Source organism: Rissa tridactyla, chromosome W (assembly GCF_028500815.1).
Source record: "Rissa tridactyla isolate bRisTri1 chromosome W, bRisTri1.patW.cur.20221130, whole genome shotgun sequence".
NCBI lineage: Eukaryota > Metazoa > Chordata > Aves > Charadriiformes > Laridae > Rissa > Rissa tridactyla.
Window position 1 is genome coordinate 22492990 of NC_071496.1, and position 19950 is coordinate 22512939.

At 36.4% G+C, this 19950-nt stretch overlaps 1 pseudogene; it reads left to right on the forward strand.

Annotated features, from left to right (window-relative positions):
* The first annotated feature begins 7816 nt into the window (after positions 1–7816).
* LOC128902106 (transmembrane protein 267-like) lies at positions 7817–16024 on the forward strand (annotated as a pseudogene).
* The last annotated feature ends 3926 nt before the right edge of the window (positions 16025–19950 follow it).

Consider the following 19950-nt stretch of genomic DNA (forward strand, 5'->3'; position numbering starts at 1 on the left):
GCATTTCCTAAAGGTCAAAAATGAAAACTGTAAATCCATTTATTTTGTATGGTTTCATATTTTTCTTATAGTGTTTAAAACATTAGATAAGTTGAGTTCTAGGTGAAGCTTGTTTCATTGCACTTCTGCCTGCCTTATTTAAAAATCGGAATTATGGTGACTTTGCCAAAGTAGGATTAATGTTACAGAGATAGTATTTTGCAAGGTGAAAAGGAGAAACTAGACTAAGAAATGAATTGTTTAACAGAACACCAAGCAGTTCAAAATAGTACTTTGAACTGTTAAATGACATTTGGATCTCTTGCTAAGACTGAAGGTCTACTGACATCATATACGAACATAATTGGGAAATAAAAATGTGTTAATTGAAATCGATTATGCAAGCAATTGTTATTCAAATTATAGATGATGAAATGAAAATTATATCTATATTTATACTTATATATAGCATATATATACTTATAGCAAAGAGACTATTCTTAGCAAAGCCCTGATTTTTGGAAACACGAGTGACAAATGGCACTAGTGATATGAAAGACAAAAATAAGTCATTTTTTTCCACTTGGATTTTGCTCATCTAATTTTCACTATTGATGGAAACTATTAAAAATTAAAATCTGAAGTAGAAAAATACATTTGAGAACCTTTTTTGATACTAAATCAATTAATAATCTTTATAATTTTGGACAGGTCTGCATTTTTAGATTGTCAAAGGCTCTCTATCCTGTTCTTACCTTCTTCTACTGTCTTACCCACTTCTTAAAATTAGCTTTTTAAGCCATTTTTTGTTTTCTCATTTATCACTTTTATCATTTATCTTGTCCAACATCTGTGTAACAGCACCAGAAACAAAATCAGCGACAGAGTACAAAACTAAAATTAAAAAAAATCACAAAAAAGGAAGCCCTTTAATGGGTATTGCATCAGTTTTGCTAACACTCATCTGCTAATCTGTTCTTGAAAGAGGGATGATGTAGTTGCCTTTGGGCTTGCTGTTGTAGTACAATACCTTTCTGTTTATCAACTACCTCAGTATTGTTCCACTATCCAGCCAGTTCAAAAAAGCGTGCTGTGCTGCATGTCTTTAAGCCAGTGTTCAATTTTATTAGTATGAAAAGTGCATGCTGTTGAACTGTGCAATGTGACATCAGCTAGATAGTTTCCTTTTTAAAGTAACTTTTGGGTGAATTGAAGTCTTAAGGACCTTTTCTAGAAATCTTATAGTTTTAAGTAACATACTTTCAATTTTTTTTAGCTTTATGTAATTACTATGCTATGAAATGTGAGACTTTGATGATGAGTACAAATGAAAAGCATTTTTCTCATTATTAGGGGGAAGACTTTGATTTTATTTTTTTTAACAAAATAACACTAGTTTTATTGAATAATAGCAACATTCTGGAAAGGACATCTGCAAAAAACAATCCATCTGACATTACTGTCAGAAAAAGAAAATGTGAGTGAGCTGGAAGAAATCAGTGAAGGGTGCATCTGGAGGCTTGGGGAAAAAACTTCTAAATTCAGGATATTGAATCTCTGCTTGTAGCTTCTGGGAAGTGAAGCCTCATAGCATGTGAAAACCTGTGTTACATATGTTCATAGGAGCTGTCCCAACTATGTCTGAAGAAGCTTTGAGTTGCAAGAGGAATAAAGGCTGAAGCTATAGTTGAATGAATGCCTTTTCAGACCAGCAAAGTGTTTAATTTGGCATTAAAGTACCACAGTCGTATAATGTGGATAGGCAAAAAGTATGGGTGAAATAATAAAGCATAGCTGTATAAATATGACAGTGCTACTTTATAAATTTATGAATGTCTGTTTGAATAGTTTAATTTTATAGAGGATGGTGCAAGCATCTTAAACTGCTCAAGTGACTAGAGTAGGGATAAGCAATTTTAACTGTAAAAATGAGCTTTTATTCAGAAGCTTACACCAAGTATTCCAGTATTAAATAGAGTAAAAAGTTTTCCAAATGCTTTCTACTCTACTGTTTTGTAGTAAATAAATATTTGTTTAAAGTGTGTTTAATCCTTTCTGGTGTGAGGTCAGTCACTTGGTGGTGCACGCTATCTTTAGTAATAAAATACTAACCTTTTACCATTGGTTTTTCTTCCAGTGCTTTATTTAATCTTGTGGGGAATACTCAAACTGTTTTCAATTTCTCTAAAAAAATTTCTCCCCTCACCCCAGTGCGGCCCCGGGCGAAGAGGAAAGGGATAGGCTGCTCCCTCAGCCGTGGTGGGCCGGCCGTGGTCTTAGTGTTCTCCGTGGCCACGCATGCCTCCTAGCCCCGCGCCGTCGGGGCTCGAGGCGGTCGGCTTCGCTTCACGGTCGGCACAGGGAGCGGTGGTGGCCAGCTTCTCGCCTTTGCCCGGGCTGGGCAGAGCTGCGCCCTATCTCGGCGGCCTCGCTCCCTGTGGTGCAGAAGGTGGTGCTTTCCCGCGTAGAGCGTGCCCTCCGCCAGCCTGGCGAGCACTACCCGGGTAGCCCCCGCCAGCGGGAGGCGCGGGCTTTTCCTCATCGCTCCGGACTGTCTGCGGCAGGGTTGGGGTTTCGGGATCCGTGGTCCCCGGGTCTAAGCATTTCCTAATACGATGTTTTTTACTGAGAAGAAGCTAAAGTGGGAGAAGGCTGTCGTAGCACTCTGACAGGAGCTAGCTTCAAATTCCTGTCTTATCAATATAGGTACCCACGTGTGTGTCTTGTCAGGTCTTAACGTTAGAAACGGTAACGTAGAGCTTTACCTAAAACCAGGCATGTCACTTATATGTTAGGCTCCGTAACATTCTTGTTTCCATTTTTGCGGTAAAGATGACAGTATATTTTTATTTCTTAATGACTGAGGACATGGTTAATAAGGGATTTTGGTGCTGGGTGTTGAGATAAAGAATACCCTTACCTCAAGACATAAAATTTGTTGCTGACCTGTAATTTTAAATGCCTGTCTGCCGCATGTGTCTTTACTTTGTCCCTCTCTTTAGTTACACCTACTGATTGTATTTTAATCTTAAACTGGATTATTAGGATCTGAATGCTGATGTAATTAATGAGGGTAACACAAAAACTGCTTATGCCTTTTTTTCCTCTTTGCTCGTGCTCTCTTTTTCTCTCTTTTTATTTTATTCTTTTTTGTCTAGGATGACAAATTAATTTTTTTCAACTGGATAGTACTGTGGTTTGTTTCCAGTTACTAAATACTTCTAGGATGTTTCTTTCAACTCTTTCTTTCCTTTTAGATACATCTTAGTTCTGAATTACTCATTAAGGAGAAAGTCTGCATTTTGGTAGCCTGGGAGGGCTCTTTTCAAGCACTTCAGTCTATGGTCCCTGAAATAAATAACTTAATTAAACAGTGCAGACCCTGATTTTATGTTTGTTTTGTTTAATTGTTGCTTATTTTTCTTAATTTCCTTTTGGTTTTAATTCAATTTGTTCCTAACTATCTTGGTAAAATCCTACTGATGTATTGTGTGCTTTTGTCCTCTTTCCTCTTCAACCGCCTTCTGTCCTCCAACCCCAATAACACATTATAATTATCTCACCCCAAAATATTTGAATTATCAGTCCTTCACAGATTGTTTTATGTTCAAATCTGCTTTTCCAGGAGATAATGCATTGAAGGTTTGAGCTTGTGTCTTAAAGGGTAATTGCATTTTATTACATTTTTAACATAAATTAACACCCAATATAAAATTATGGGGTTTAGGAGATTATAGAATTTTAAGGGACCACTGCAATCTTTTGACTTCTTGCATAAAATGGACAATAGAATTTTATGCATTAAATTCCTATATTTATTCATATACCTGATAACTTCTTGCAAAATTGGAGCAAAAATTTTGGAGACTGATGTTTCTAAATGCTAATTTTAGCCATTGTCTTACACCATGAATTGAAAGGTCTCTTAGTGTTAGATATTTCCCCAAATGCATGTTTACAGCTTTGTAAATTACTGACACAAGAAAATATTTAGATCAGTGTCATCTGTGCATCTATTAAAATTATTTTTATAATTTCCTTAAATTAAATATATCAACAAAACTTTATTTTGTGGGTATAGGTGGAGACAATGCTTTAATACTTTATCCCATATAAAAATATAATGAGAAATCACAACTCTAAGTAGTGTTGTTATATCAATTGTTGTGTGCATGTGTTTTATGTAAACCCAACCTAAATCTTTTCTTCAATAAGTTAACTGTACCGACCACCTATATTCTTTAAATGTGAAGTTAGCTTTCTAATCATTCTTGTATAATACATCTATTTCACACTTTTTTTGTTTTAACAAGAATGCTAGTTCCACAACTATGCTTTCTGAGATTTATAGGATAGCAAAACCTATGATGCTTTATTGCAATATTTTGTAAACATTCTGAAAAGATTTTTTTTTTTCAGACAAAAATAACAATTTCAGAGATTATTTTGGTGGAACAGAGTTTTGCTTTTTCTAGTCTGATTTCACTCTTGACCTGCAGAACATTTATATTTATGCTGTTGTACCTGGGAATGTGACTTGATTTTTCCACAGATAGGGGTCATTTTTGTCTGTAAAAGATGGCAGAGACAGACTGTTTAAAAAGAACAGTTATGCCGTGGACATGGTTCTTGACTAAGGATAATCTGAAGCCACATTTTTGCTTTCTGTTCTTCGTCCTTGTTTTCCAGTTGGTATCATTACCTTTATTTCACTCATGGTACATAATTCCCAAAGCATATTCATTTTTGGATTTTATTTTTTTAAAGCCTGTAGTGATACTTTTCCTGCATACTTTATGCATATGTTAATAATATCCATAGTAAAGCGGTGTAAGCCTACTGCAGAACCATCAGAGAGACCTCTGTTGCTATTTGAATTTATAGGTCTCTGTTTATCTATACCAAGGTCACTAATTGATGGGATGAAATTAAAAAGACATCCCTGAATGTGACTCATGTATGTTTCATTAGGTGGGAATCTTTCAGGCACACAATTACAAGGAAAAATCTGTTAAAATGGATTTCTGTATATATTGAAATGCAGTTACTTAAAACAGAAGACTGGAAGTGCCCTTTTTGGACTTTGACATAGGGTTTTATTATCTTCTGGTTATTATCTTGTTCCATCTTTGTGCCCTTCTCTTGTTTTATGGTCTTGACTTTTTTTTCTGCTTTCTTTAATAGAGCTTCTAAGCCCTAGCTGAAGTTGCTTTTAGCTCAATTATATTTGTTCATGAATTCATTAAAAAATGTTGCTTCCTTCTGTATTTTTGACTATTGTTCAGTTTTCATGTATGTTTTGTAGAGAGTTTGTAGAGCTTCATGTAGTATTGGTGCTTACTGTTGCTTGGTTTGATTTATTTATGTGTGGAACAAACTGTGTTTGGTCTTTCCTGCATTGGACTGGACGTACTGGATTCAGCAAGCACAGAGGCTCAACTCTGAGGCATAGACCACATTTCCTACTGGAATAAGGCATCTGCAACAGAAAAAATGTCCTCCTAGTCCCAGGGTAAGTTTGACTCTGAATACTGGTGTGCTTTTTAAGCAGATTTTATGGTAATTTTAAATAAAATCCAATCATCTGACATGATGGTTATATAGAAGAAACATTTTTGAGGATATTACCGTTTGTTGCCTAAAATGGAATTTATTCAGAAATGTATTGTGTATTGTAAAGTTACCCCCCAAAAAATGACAGTTCCAGCGTTTCAGGAAGTACTTTGTGTCTATGTGCTCGTTCAGAAGAGGCACAGTTGTGGTTAATGGACTCTAAACTTGACCCACTTTTTTTCATCTGTGTGCAAAGCTCATGTATTATTCTTACTAATCTTTTTTAACCTTTTCTAAATGAATGCTTCAGTGAGCTTTTATTCTATAAAGATCATAGAATCACAGAATGGTTCGGTCTGGAAGGGACCTTAAAGATCATCTAGTTCCAACCCCCCTGCCACAGGCAGGGACACCTCTCACTAGACCAGGCTGCTCAAAGCCTCATCCAGCCTGGCCTTGAACGCTTCCAGGGATGGGGTATCCACAGCTTCTCTGGGCAACCTGTTCCAGTGCCTCACCACCCTCACAGTAAAGAATTTCTTCCTAATATCCAATCTAAATCTCCCCTCTTTCAGTTTAAAATGCATTACCCCTCATCCTATCATTACACTCCCTGATAAAGAGTCCCTCCCCATCCTTCCTGTAGGCCCCTAGAGATCAATGCCAGTAGTCATATCTTGAGGATAATTCTACGATAAACAGGCATGTAAATAAGCTAGAAGAAACATTTTATATTTTCTGGGGCTTATAATCAATAATGTGTTTAAAAATCATAAAATATTATGTGTCAACATTGTTAGAAGTATTCATTTTTAAAGGAAGTCTAATATACCCATTTAGAATAAAAACATACCTGATAGAACTGTAAGAAAAAGGATTATTTGATTTAATGTTTTGCACAGAAATAGCAACCTCTTGGGAAGAATCCATTTTTAGATAGGATGTAGGCTTTGAAACTGTGGTCTGGCTCCTCAAAAAGACGGATAGTTGGACAATTAGAATTGATGCTGTTCTTCAAAGTCTGCTTTTCAGTGTGTTTAACATAATGAAGCTAGCATCATTTATATGAGGATTTTTATTTCAAAAGTGTTCTTTTTTTAATGTTATCACAGAAATGAGTCTTTATAATCCAGGTATTCTATATTTGCTTCTTGTGGGGGGGTCTTTTAGACCTTGAATTATTTTTGGAATTTCTTTTGAGGTGTCAAGCAGTTATTTAAGGATGGTAATTATTCCCCAAGAAATCGCCTTGTACAAGAGGGTTTTGTAATAATTACAGAACATAAATAGTTTTAAAAGACTTTTAAGTGATTATTAATGCCTTTATTTTCAAATTACAATGGTCAACTTTTCAAAAGTAAAATGACTGGGATTAGTTAATTTTCTTTTTTTTTTTTTTCTGCAAAAAGAGCTGTTATGAAGGTAATGTGGCACACAATAGACAAGTCCTAAAAGTAACAGTAGAGTTTGCTACTGGAGCACTACTGAGGAAAAGCATATGTCGTTTTTCTCTGTAAGGAATTAGTTTTGGTTACTTCTGCTTGACTGAACGGTTGTTGTCTTTGTGTTTATGATAAATAGTGAAGATATTTTAGCGGTTCTGGTTTTCTTAATGCTTATTCCACGTGCCAGTCTCCAAGATAAACAAGGAGTTGCTCAGAGAGGGGCACCAGGGTGATAGTACATATGTTTGCAAAGTATGTAAATGAAAAAAAGTGTTTTGGGATTATAGATTAGAAACTCAGTTTTAGCAGTTGTTGCATAGAGAGATTTGGGACTTTTGAGCATCAGTCCTAGGAAATTCTCCAAATTGAATCTTCTTGTTGTTACAGTGTAAAGGATTTAATTTGATGAATATCATGTATTTAAGACCAGGAGGAAGCTTGAAACGTATTCAATGTATTATCGTAGACATGTTTCAAATTATTTTGTAAAATTGAAGATTTCAGGAAGTGGAGTTAGAGCTTTTCATGTTACGAAGGTGCTTGTTCTAATTAAAACAGGACAAGTGTTTTAATTCAGAACTGTAGTGTTCAAGTCAACAAATTAACTTAGCTGAAATAAAAAATTCCTTAGGAATGTGTCGTGTTAAATGCAAACACTGAATTGGGTTTTTTTTATGCTCAGTTGTAGCTATGATAACAAATGCTTTGTGCTAATGGATTTTTTTCTTTAGTAGTTTTCTTTTTGTTCTCTTGACACTTACAGAACAACTGACGATACAAAGGACAATGCACAGTGTATATCCTGATGACATTTTGTGTGCTGTGATGTGGTTTTTGCCATGGCATCTGAGACTGAAAAGGCCCATGCTCTTCTCCAAACTTTCAGTACAACTTCAGTTATTTCTAGTCTAGATTTGGGAATATTCTGCTTTGTAGCAGACAGACTTCTGCAGTTTTCCTTCATTCAGCAGAGTAACTGGCTCCAAGCCTTCTCTGATAATGTAGTGCATGGTATACTAGTAATGTGGTCCTGGGCAATAGTGATTTGACTCGGGAAGAAAAGCAATTGCACTGAAGTCGCTCTGTCTGTTTTCCTTGCCTCTGTCATCGATATGGACCACTTCTTTCTTGCTGGCTCCCTGTCATTAAAGGTAAGTCATTAGATCAGTGATTGTTTTGTGGTGGTGGTTGGTGGTCATCACTGTTTATTGTTCTACCATATCCTAAAAAAAATTTTCCAATGATACTTTAATTAGATAAATTTTTAAAAGATGTATGGGAATTATATTTTCATACAGTTGCTAAGATTTTTAAAAGCCCTAAAATATATTTTATATCCACTGTTAAGTTCTGCCTCTTACAAGGCTTTGAAAAAGAGTTCTGAAAGCCCTTGTATGTGATATCCTATGCATATCGCATATTTGCTTTGTTATCCAAGTTAAACAGTTAAGGGCTGTCATGCATGTTTTGTGTATAAAGTGGGTCATTCCATTTCTGTTTACAATAAGGTGTAGAAATAGCTAGAAAGTAAATCATCCAGCTGCTTTGTTTCATTCAGTCTTACTGAAAAGTAGTACATTTGATTTTAGCCAACTCTAAATATTGCTCCCACAAACAAGCTATATATGAGCTGTTCACCTTTAAAAAGGTAGTCTGAGTTTGTCCTTAAATATAGTTGACTGTAAAAATAAATAAATACAGTGTCAAACTTTTTAACGGAAAGAAAAAAGTGATTTGGCTTCTGTTAAGGAATATATGTGATCATCATCCATTTGTAGAACTACTTGTTAGGACAGAGTTTCTCAGTAAGATTAGTATTATCAGATTATGGCATTATTTTTCAGTGGTTCTCCAGTGTTTTAGGTGTATCCCGTTCATGCTTCTCCATTCACACACGTACATATATCCCTGTCTTCTTGCCTGCTCCAAACACATATATACTCAGCTTTCCTTGACCTCAACAGTCTGTTCTGTATACTCTCCAAAACATTTGCACCTTTCGCAAGCTCCATCTGTGCCAGCCCGGCCACAATTCTCTTAATGCTGCCCTCCAGGTTGCATATCTCAGGCAGACACTCCTTTCCCTCAGCTGGCTTCTGGTCCCCATAGCTAGAGCCCTGCCACTCTGCTTGTTATCAGGAGTTTGCTCTGCTCAGCAACACAAGTCCTCACAGTTTGATTATGCTGGTGTTGCTAGCATACATATACATACATGCTACTTACTCTCCCCTCCCCCAAAATGTACACCCCCACCTACAGATTGACCTGATGTTGTTGCACAGGAGAAGGGGAAGATACCAGCCTTTATTCAACAAGAGCATAGCTTAGTAGTTTGACCATCTCGCTGCCTTACTTCTCCCCCAGTTTGCTCAGAGTAGTGTTACACTCTTCATATGGATGACAGGAAATAACTCCTAGGAAGGAAGGAGGTGGAGGGAAAAATTGATGTTCTTTGTAATCCTTTAATTAAAAAAGAACACTAGAAAATGGCTTATCAATTTTAAAAAACATGTGGGAGAGAGAAATGCAGGAAGCATTATTAGTTATAGTTGAGATGTAAAAGATCAGACTTCTGGTGGGAAAATAGTTTTTGTTTACCTACAGTAACGCTATTTGTTGTAGGTAAAATTTTTCCCATTTGTGCATTTGGTAGACCTTTTAATATGATTGGTTTCTTTGCTAAAGAGGGCATTTTCACAGAATTGGAGTGGTTGTGGTTGGAGGGGTCCTTTGGAGGTCATTTTCTCCAACCCTCTGTTCAAGCAGGCTCACCTGAAGCTGGACCATGTCCAGACAACTTTTGAATATCTCCAGGGAGGGAGACTCCACAACATCTCTGGGCAACCTGTTCCTGTGCTCAGTCACCCTCTCAGTAAAAAAGTGTTTCCTTACGTTCAGGAGGAACCTCCTGTGTTTCAGTCTGTGCTTGTTGCCTCTTGCCTTGTCAGTGGACACAAATGGAAAGAGCCTGGTTCTGTCATCTTTACATCCTCTCTTCAGATATTTGATGAGATCCCCCCTGAGCCTTCTCTTCTCCAGGCTACGCAGTCCCAGCTCTCTCAGTCCCTTCATCATCTTAGTGGCATTCTCTGGACTCTATCTCCAGTAGCTCCATGTCTCTCTTGTACTGGGGAGCCCAGAACTGGACCCAGCACTCCAGAGGTGGCCTCACCAGTGCTGAGTAGAGGGGAAGGATTGCCTCCCTTGATCTACTGGCAACAATCCTCCTAGTGCAGCCCAGGATATCTCTGGCTGCCTTTGCCGCAAGGGCACGTTGCTGGCTTGTATTAAACTTGTCCACCAGGACCCCCAGGTCATTATTTACAAAGCTGCTTTCCATCCAGTCCATCTCCAGCATGTACTAGCACTTGGGGTTGTTCCTAGTTCTCCTCTCTTCTGTACTTTTTGTGTATATGGAAATACTGTAAAATTATAAAACTGCATAAAGAAAAGGAAAATTAGTTTGGTCGATTAATAGGTCCTATAATATTAACATTTTGGTGTAGCATTTAAATCTATAATTATTCTCATGTATATTTTCTTATTTGAAAATCATTAAATGCAAGTAATGAATGATACTTATTAAAATGTATTGTTAAAATATTCTTGCTGCTTTTTCTTGCATTTGAGATTATCAACAGTATTTTTTTCTCAATTATGACTGCTAGATGACACACTTCACCAATGTTTGTTTAGGAAGTTGAGTATTGTATCATAGAATTGGGAGGTGATCTGTCTCTTTAACCTTGCCTCACTGAAGACAGTAAATATGCTTATACTTTCCATGATGGAGAACATTTGTAACCTATCCCTAGTATCCCAAACAAAGTAAATTATTGCAATTTAATGTGTTAATTTGTTTCTGTATTTTTCAATTCACAAGCAGCTAGAAATTGTTTTTCTAATATCCAGCCTAAATTATCATTGTTGACAGTTAGATCTTGTTTTCTTATTCTTTAAGGCTTCTCTGCGAAAGACAGCTGATTGCTGCGCTGTCTCCAAAAATGTTTTACAAATTAGAAATACAAGATCTGCAGGTAGAAAAATACCCCTTTAGTAGCCAAACTTACATAGCTGAGGTGAGGAGAAGGCAAGATGCCCAAAGGCTCTTTTATAATTATTTGCCTACTTAACTCCTCCCCCTTCCATATGTTAATTGGGCTAATAAAGGATATTTACCTGTAAACCATATCCTGTGTAGGTCTCTAGACCCTTATAGCAGTAACAGTGTTACTCTTACAACTTGAAAAACCATTATGCTTTACAAAAAGTTTCTTCTTGACTAAATAACTCTCAAGAAAAGGCTGAAGGATCTGGATTTGTTTTCTAAAGCTCTTACTATTTTTCTGGTCTCCTCTGGATTGCCTTCTGCCCAAGTTATCTTTAAAGGGTCTTGTCCCAAACTGTGTATAGTGTTTTAGGCGAGACTTCATTTGAGCCAAATAGCATAAATTAATTCCTTTTAATGTCACATGCAAACAACATTTCTGTCTAAAAAGAAAAAAAAATTGTTACAGCTTTTATGTCTTCTTGCAATGCCATCAGGGTCTTTTTAGTTTGCGATATAATGGAATCCCCATAAACTTTTCTGCTGTGGTGGTGCCTGGCTAGCTAGACCTGATTTTAATATGTGATTTTGCTTTCCTCATCTTAATATGATGCACCTTTCAGTTTCATGTTGTAATTTCAGGCTGTTGCTTATGTAATTTATTACTTCATGGGATACTTCTTTTTACTACTTATTTGTTAGTTCCAGTCCCATTCTTCCTCTCTAAATTGCAGGACTGAGAGTAATTGATTTAAGAGACTACAACGTTTATTGCTTATGCAACACATTACTAAGTAACTAATAAATTAAGAAATCTAATTACCTAACCACACCGCTATTACTAATTTGTAACAGTGGTATTTTTCACATTACTATATACAATTATTTATAAAGCTCATCATCATCACTCTTAAATCTGATGACAGGTTACTTTTTTGAAGTAACCCTTCTGTGCAGTTGCTACCTTCACACTCCTCCAGTCATCTACTCCTGTTCCTGCTGATACAGCTTTCTGCTTGGACTATTTGGCTGTTTCTCACAGTTTCATTGTTATTTTTCTGGAGTATTCAGGGCAAATAGTCACCTGTGATATTTATGTTTACTCTGATAAATACTTGTGCACTAAGTAGCATGTGGTCTGCCCTTTTGCCCACATTATGTTTTGCAACAAGTATAAAGTCTACAAAGATTTTGCTAATTAGATTTTATAGTTCTTTGTATTCCAGATAGTTTTTACTGTGTATTGTGTGCACATAAATGTAGAAGAATCTAAGAATCGGTGTTTGAAGAATCTGTCTCATTGACTAGTTCTAAAGGTGAAAGTTACTGCAGCCTGCCATCACATTCAGCACTGCTGATAAACAAGAACAGCATGATGGGCTAAATGTGATACAGGTATGATTTCAATGAGAAGTGTCCCCCAGGATTGTATCCCAAACACTCATGTTGTGGAACAGATGCACAGAAATTGCTAGCTTGCTGCTTAAGACTCATCAGCTTCTAAAAGTGGAGAGAATGCAACTGGTGACAAACAAGACTGTATCAGCAAACATACATAATAGAGCTGGTTAATGTGCCACTGCTGACCAACTCTGGGCTGCACAGGAGCATTTCTGGAACTGGAGAATAAGCTTTGCACATACACAGTTAATTTTACATTGAATTTACAGATCTGGACTCAGCCTCAAAACTAAGGACTTCAAGCTTGTGAAGCATCACAGAACATGAGTGAGGGAGCCCACATTGTCACATAAGTTCCTTGCTGTCCCCTTGAGCATTAAAGCTTGGGTTCTACTGGATGTGATTGTCTCCTGTCTCCAGCTGCTCGTTGTAGTGTGTGAGAGGGGCCAGAGGAGCAGGAACTTCAAGATCTTGCACCTGATTGAATGTTTAGGTAAATGGGAAAAGGTCATTTGTGTTGTGAATAAATTATGTTTGCAACTGAAGCCTGATCTCTTTCATGGTAGACATCTCCCTAAATCTACCCAAACAATGATGATCTTTTTTCCAGGAGGTTTAAGGCAGAAAAGGCTTGTACTTTTTTTTTTTTTTTTTTTTTTTTTAAGATCTGGTGATTTCTAAAGATGAACAAATTTGCCTATTAGGAGAAAGTATAACAGCTTATATTGCCAAATAGAACTACGGGTCTGTCTCTTGGGTTTGGCCACTCAAGGATGTAAATGTTCCTCTAGTTACAGAACATAAAAGAGAAAACAGACTATTCTTCTCTCAGAACTTGGACAACAGCATTTCAGGAGCCTGATGACTGTACTGCAATGACAAAATAGGGTTTTCTTTTGCTAAAATTGAGCGCTCAGGTTTGCTGTATGAACAACCCTGCATCTAAAATTCTGTATGAAAAATTTTCAAGTGTTGCCTCCCCAAACCCAGGTAAAGACCAGCACTAATACTGATAAATTGCATAAGTAATCAACATTCAAATTCTCCTTATTCACTGTGTTGCTGTTGGCACCTAACCTCCATAGGGCAGAGGGGAAAGAATCATTTGGACTTTGCCACTGAAGGCTTCACTGATTTTTTTTGTTGTTTGTGTTTGGGGGTTTGTTGCCTTTTTTTTTTTTTTTTTAAAAAAAAGTGCAGAAATAGTGATCAGTCAATAGGATATCTGCCAAAATGTATCACCATCCAGGGTGATTTTTCAAAAATAGGCTAGTATGAATGTTTGTGGCTCTTGCTGACAGTAACAAAAATCTGGCTATCTTTGTAGGGTAGGTGACAAACAATTTCACCATCACAAGATTTTTCTATTTTAATACGTGAACAATCTGCTTGTATGAAACAGGAATGAAGTTGCAGAAAATACACCCTTTGCACTAACTTAAAGGAGTTGGGTCTGTAGCACTACAGTTAAAAGTTGTTGAGATGGTTTGTGAACTTTTTAATCCTGTCACCTGATTAAGGGAGTCATGGACAAGCATGTGGTGGGAAGCTAATAGAGCAAAGCTTTCTGCAAGCCTTTTAACATTGGCTTTGGTTTAGGGCATAGGCTGTTGTATTCCAAAGTAGTCTATCTCTGTTTCTTGGCTAAGGCTACATCAAAGTTTCCTTCCAGAGAAGACAGGGTTCCAAGCAGTTATCTAAATTATCCATGAGAACTCAATTAAGCTATTACAGAGTTCCATAGTTGCAGGTGCCATAGCTGATGAATCCTGTGACAATTAACACAACTGAAGCATTAATGGGTTACTGGCTTGCATCTTGTAGTGATGTTTGTTTGCTTTCTGCATGTTGTGGTTTAGGCCATCAAACCAGGACACTGCAGTGGATGCAGTGAGGGATATGTTCAACATAAATCAGATGCACCATCACGTGCAAAGAGGATGTCTTTGGGGCCTGTTAGTCTTTCCAAATGTTCACCAGTATTTGAATTGAGCCAATTAATATTACATCAGCAAATTACAGTTATGCTTATGGAACAGAAGATACTGAGGACTAGGCTGATCAATCTCTGGAAAGCTGTGAAGGAAATAGGGTTAAATGATCAAAAAAATTAATGACTTCTAGAGAGCTAGAAGGAGAGAAGATTGAAGGTTACTACTATTGGAGATTCTTTGCTGCTGATTCACCAGTTTCATCAGCATGACTGTAATGTTAGTTACCAGGCATTGGTAACCAGAGTTTGCTGAGGGGCTCACCCTGCTTTGACTGCTCTGCTAGTCATGCCTCTCATTTTTCACCGGTATAGATATTTTAGTAATGTACTATCGTTTCTCCTGTGCTTACAGAAACAAAAATCTACTTGTTTGTTGCTTAAACAAGTTCCCTGAAATCAAAAGCTTTTTTTTTTTTTTTTTTTTTTTTTTTTACTATCTTTGAGTTTGTGGAGATGGTTCTAGCTGTTGCTGGTAAGTACATCCAGAATATTTTCTCAAGTATGTATATTAAATTGATAATTATTGCTTCTTAAAATGGTTAAATTTACTCTCCTTTGTAGTGAGGACTCTCACTAGCTAGATATTCACCTTTATTAAGCCCAAATATCAGGCTTTCAACTGTGTTAACATTAGGCAAAGTTGTTAATATAAAACCCCCAATCACAAATTACTTGGATGTTAGCTTCTGAATATGTCTTTTTCCCTGTCCAATTTTGCTGTATTGGAAACTATTGCTCTGTATTAGATATTGTCAAACTAAAATAAATTCACAGGTGTATTATGCATATACATATACACTATAATAGTATTATACAGGGTGTATTTTTGAAAATAAATGCTATTAAAGCATATTAAATATTTCAAGTATATTTTATGGTTGTTTTCCTTTTAATTATCTTGAAATTAAATACATATAATCAGTGCAGCATACTATACACATTCCTGTACACCACATGACTATATGACAAATAGCATACCTCATCCCTCTCCATCCCTGCTTTGCCATCGGTACTGCTTAGTAGGATGCATGATTCATATCATATAATAGAGAAAAGCCTGTCCCAGCACCCTGAGCCCTGCTACGGACAGCAGCACACAGCTCTCATACATCTAAATAGTCATATTGTTGATTTTGATCAGCTGCAGTGGAAAGGAACAGTATGTTTTTCTTTGCATTTGCACTTTGATAATACACCTGTAAACATCCATAAAAAATTTTTCTTGTCACAATTGTAGCCATTGCCAATTATATTTTTCTTTTCTGCAGGCTGCTCTGACTCCTCCACTGAGACCACTTCTTCATTGTTCTACTGTGATTCCTATTGTGGCTCTTGACATTAAAGTTTATTATGCACCTTTTCAGGCTTAAGGACTCATGGTGCTTTCTTCCCTGGATGTTGTTAATATCCTGGACTTCTCATCACGTCCGTGATGGGATTCATCATGGCCTCTGGATCTGCCCATTTGGAAAAACTCCTCCTTTGCCATATTGGCTGTATGTGGCAATTACAGCATCTTTGTCTCATCTATGTTCATTTATTATGTATTTAACAGGCACTATAGAATTAATGTCTATAAAACACGGAATCCACATTGATGTATGAGGATGATGAATCTTAAAAATTGTTTATATTAGCGCTTGAAATAAGCTGTCTGTTTATCACTGAAGTGGTTTCCTTATGTTCCCTACAACTTCTGAGTTAGGCATTTTAAGCCTGTGGAGACAGTTACAGCTCCTGTGTCAACTCCTTGTAGTCATAGAAACCTATTCCATGAATAGTAATAATTTCATATCTATACATTCTCCTTGTAAAATATGTGGTCTTCCATTATAGCTAATGCATAGCTAGCTGATTTATAAAGTACTTAGTCTCTCTGTAGTAATTACATTTTACTGTCATGGTGCCATTCATCTGATCACCATTCACTCTGGATTTGTATTCTGCCTTTAGATAATACATTTCATCTAGATTACATTTTTTTAAGTGCTATACAAATGCTAAGTACTATATAAATGCTAAGTATTAGTGATAATTTAGTAGTTTATGGCACTTCTAAAAAATCAATTAGCCTTTTGAATTTATTTGTTTTCCTGATGAACTCTTGTATTCAACTGTTTTAAAAGAAATGCTGTTTGTATTTCACAATGTGCAACTGCGTATCTGCACCTCTTTGAATGCTGCTATAATATACTGTTTCTACTAAATTCTATTCCTCCATAGCTGCTTGATACTCAATTTGCAGACAATTACTAGCTATTATTTGTGGTTAGAAAGGAGAAGACAGTTTGGTTACAGTAGTATATGCATTGACCAAATTGTTTAGTTTAAAAAAATATACTAATTATGAATATTATTTAATTTGTAACTAAGGAATTTTAGTAAATATTTAAAGATTGTTGTAAAGGCAAACTTATTACAGTACAATATAAGCTTTAGGGAAGAGTCAGGAAGATAAAATTCTTCAAAATATAAGTTTTCTTAAAGGCCTTACTACTGTACTCATAAACAGTATTTTTCATTAGGTGCAATATCATCCGTATTAGTGTAAAATAAAATGCATTTTTATTATTATTATAGTGAAATAGAAATGTCCTCATAAAAAAGTTCCTTAAGGAAAAATATGATTACGTTGCAGGTTCATAACATAGTAATTCACACTGTGGACTATTCAAAGTAACAGTTTCCATTTACAGAAATTTCTCTGAAAAAGTCCCAAAGTAAAAATTAAGCTCTTGTCTCATTTACAGTGTACAAGATGAGAAATGCCTTCTATGGCTGCAAAGTAGTAATGGCTCGCTGGAGCATACTAAGCTACTTGCAGAAAGCGTTGCACCATTTTAAAATGTGCCTTCCCTCAAAAAGAACAGTTTCTGTCCAGTTCATTGGGAAACAACTCTTTCTTTGAAACTCAGGATTTTATTTTTAACAAAGCAGGTTTTTACAGTCAGGGGAATTGCTGAAGCATGGAACCCTGTACACCACATACTCAAGCCTTAGTTTTCCTTAACTAATGCTGTATCGCTCCTCCTTTGCACTGACTGTGCAGATGGCTGCAGCAAGTACAACACACATCTCCTTGATGGTGCCAGAGAGTAATATTAGAGGTTTCTAATTGCTTCGATAAATATTTATCATGACAATAACAGGTAATCAGCTTTTATATATTGCCATTAAGAGAGACTGACAGTGTATAGTACAAGCTCCACCATAGGATACACATGCCTTATAAACGGAAAAATCTGGGTTAACTTTCAAGGGAGAAAGAGGTACAAACTTCATGTTCCTAGTTCAAGTCCCCATACACTGGAGCTAGAGCAAATTATTTTTTTCAAAGAAATGTAAACTGAAGCAAAGACAGCACTGAAAATTTCAGCCACAATAAATGTAAGGATACTAACTGCAATTGTTAAATCTTTTAAAGAGAAACTCCTGGCTTTGGACAGATTTTGATTTTGAAAAAGAAAATGGTCTAATTTTACAATAAATATTTGTTTTGCATTTAAAAAAGTTACAGTTCATTTAAAAAAGTTGATCATCCCTCTACCGAAATATGTGAGTCTAGAAGTGATGCAAGTGCTTCATGAGAACTGCCTTTGGTTGTTTCACTTTTTCATGTTTTGCTACGTGTCAAAGTATCTGCTGGATAAAATATTCCCTGAAAAGAAAGTTTCCTTCTCCAGCAATAGGAAATCATGGTGAATGATAGGAAGTCTACCCAATCTACAATCCCAATTTCAGTCAGCTGCCATCTAGTTAGTACAATCTGTGGTGACTAGAATTCAATTCAGTACACCAGAAGTAGATATCTTTTATAGGAAGAGATGAATCACGTTTTAAGCACCAATGAACAGACTGACTAGCTACACACTGAATATAAAGGGAGTCTATGATGGTTTGCTATGAGATAGATGTCTGCATTGTAGGCATCCCCATTTAGTCAGCTGAGGTATCTGGATCAGGTACATTGAAGCAGAAGCATACTTTCATCCAACCTGAGGTAAGTCAAGCACTAGGAGATCACATGAAACATTACTGGTGTCTCTGTAGCCATATAAAATTACTAGAAATGCCACTCAGTCAACATTTACATGTCCAGGATGCAAGAACATGTTAAATTGTTTTCACTCAGGAGGGGGAATATAAATAAATTATGTGCGTATGGTTTTATGGTATGAAGTTGTAATGCATTTGCTTTGCTTATTTATGTTTGATATACAAGGCATACAGAACATTCACCCAAAAGATGCTGGTAAATCACTCAAACTGTCACATTAACAAAACATGTCTAGAAGAAGGGAAGCTCTATTTCTCCAGGGACTAATGAAGCAAAACTTACTTATGCTAAAGTTTTGCTAGCTAGAGTATTCTGTATCAAAACTCCCCAAGCCCCAACTATGCTTCCACAGTAAGACTATGAAAGAACTGAGTGCTTGAGTCTATACAGTTAAATGAACATATACAGTTAAATGAACAAAAAGACATAGGTGACTGTTGAAAATATATTGATAAAGCCTTATTACTTGAATCTTACAGTACTAATTTGGCCCAGAAACACTTCATATTTTTAAAGCACTCATCACAAAATTTGCTTCTAAATTGTTGGCAGGAATATATGAAAAGTTGGTTTTGTTTGACTATCAGCAATTTAAATTGAAATGTAAAAGTTAAACTAGTAGCATTATAACCATGTAAATTCCTTATGCCGTTGTTATGTCTGCTATCTTTGGTTTCATTTCTTTACCATAGTTCCTGCACCAGAACTCACAGCTGCCGACTTGTCTCATCTGTAAAAATTGTTGTGAAGGAGTGGACAGCAAGCAGATCAAGGAAAATACCCCACACCAGTCCAGGAACCATTACTCAATGTTATGCAATTTTTAAGGGGAAAAATGACTAAGATCAAAGTAAGATTGAATTCACTTGGCAACATGAGTGTTATAGTTGAATTTAAAATAAATCGAGTCCAAAATAGATTCAATAAATATTTATTGAGGTAGGAAGGCAAAAGCAGCGCTGGGCAGCCGGGGAGTCGCAGCTCCACCAAAGGCTCGCAAATTCAAGCAAGCTGAGCAGCTCTTTTTATCTTCAGGGAGGTCGGTTTCGACATCTTCCGTACGCCCCTCTGTAGCTTCTTGCTTGAGGTAGTTTAGATAAAATGTCGGTCACAGAATCAGCTCAAAACAATACATTCCGATAACATTGTGGTTAAGCTTTTTGTCAAACAGGAGTTCCCATGTTGGTGTGGCAAGATAACATTGTGGGCATGTCTCTTCTGGTAAAACAGGGAGTTCTCAAGACTGCCACAATGGGTTCGTTCCTCTTGCTTAACTTGTTTGATCAGCAAATCACCTTTAGTTACTTATTACATGAGGAAGGCTCCAGGGACATTAATAACATTACTTGGACAAAGGAATTGTTTCTGTGGTGGATATGGCAACAGCATATAGTCTGACTTGGTCAATTACCCCTGCAAAAGTTCCAGTATTCAAATCCATTTTCACACAGATCGTTCACACAGATTTACTAAT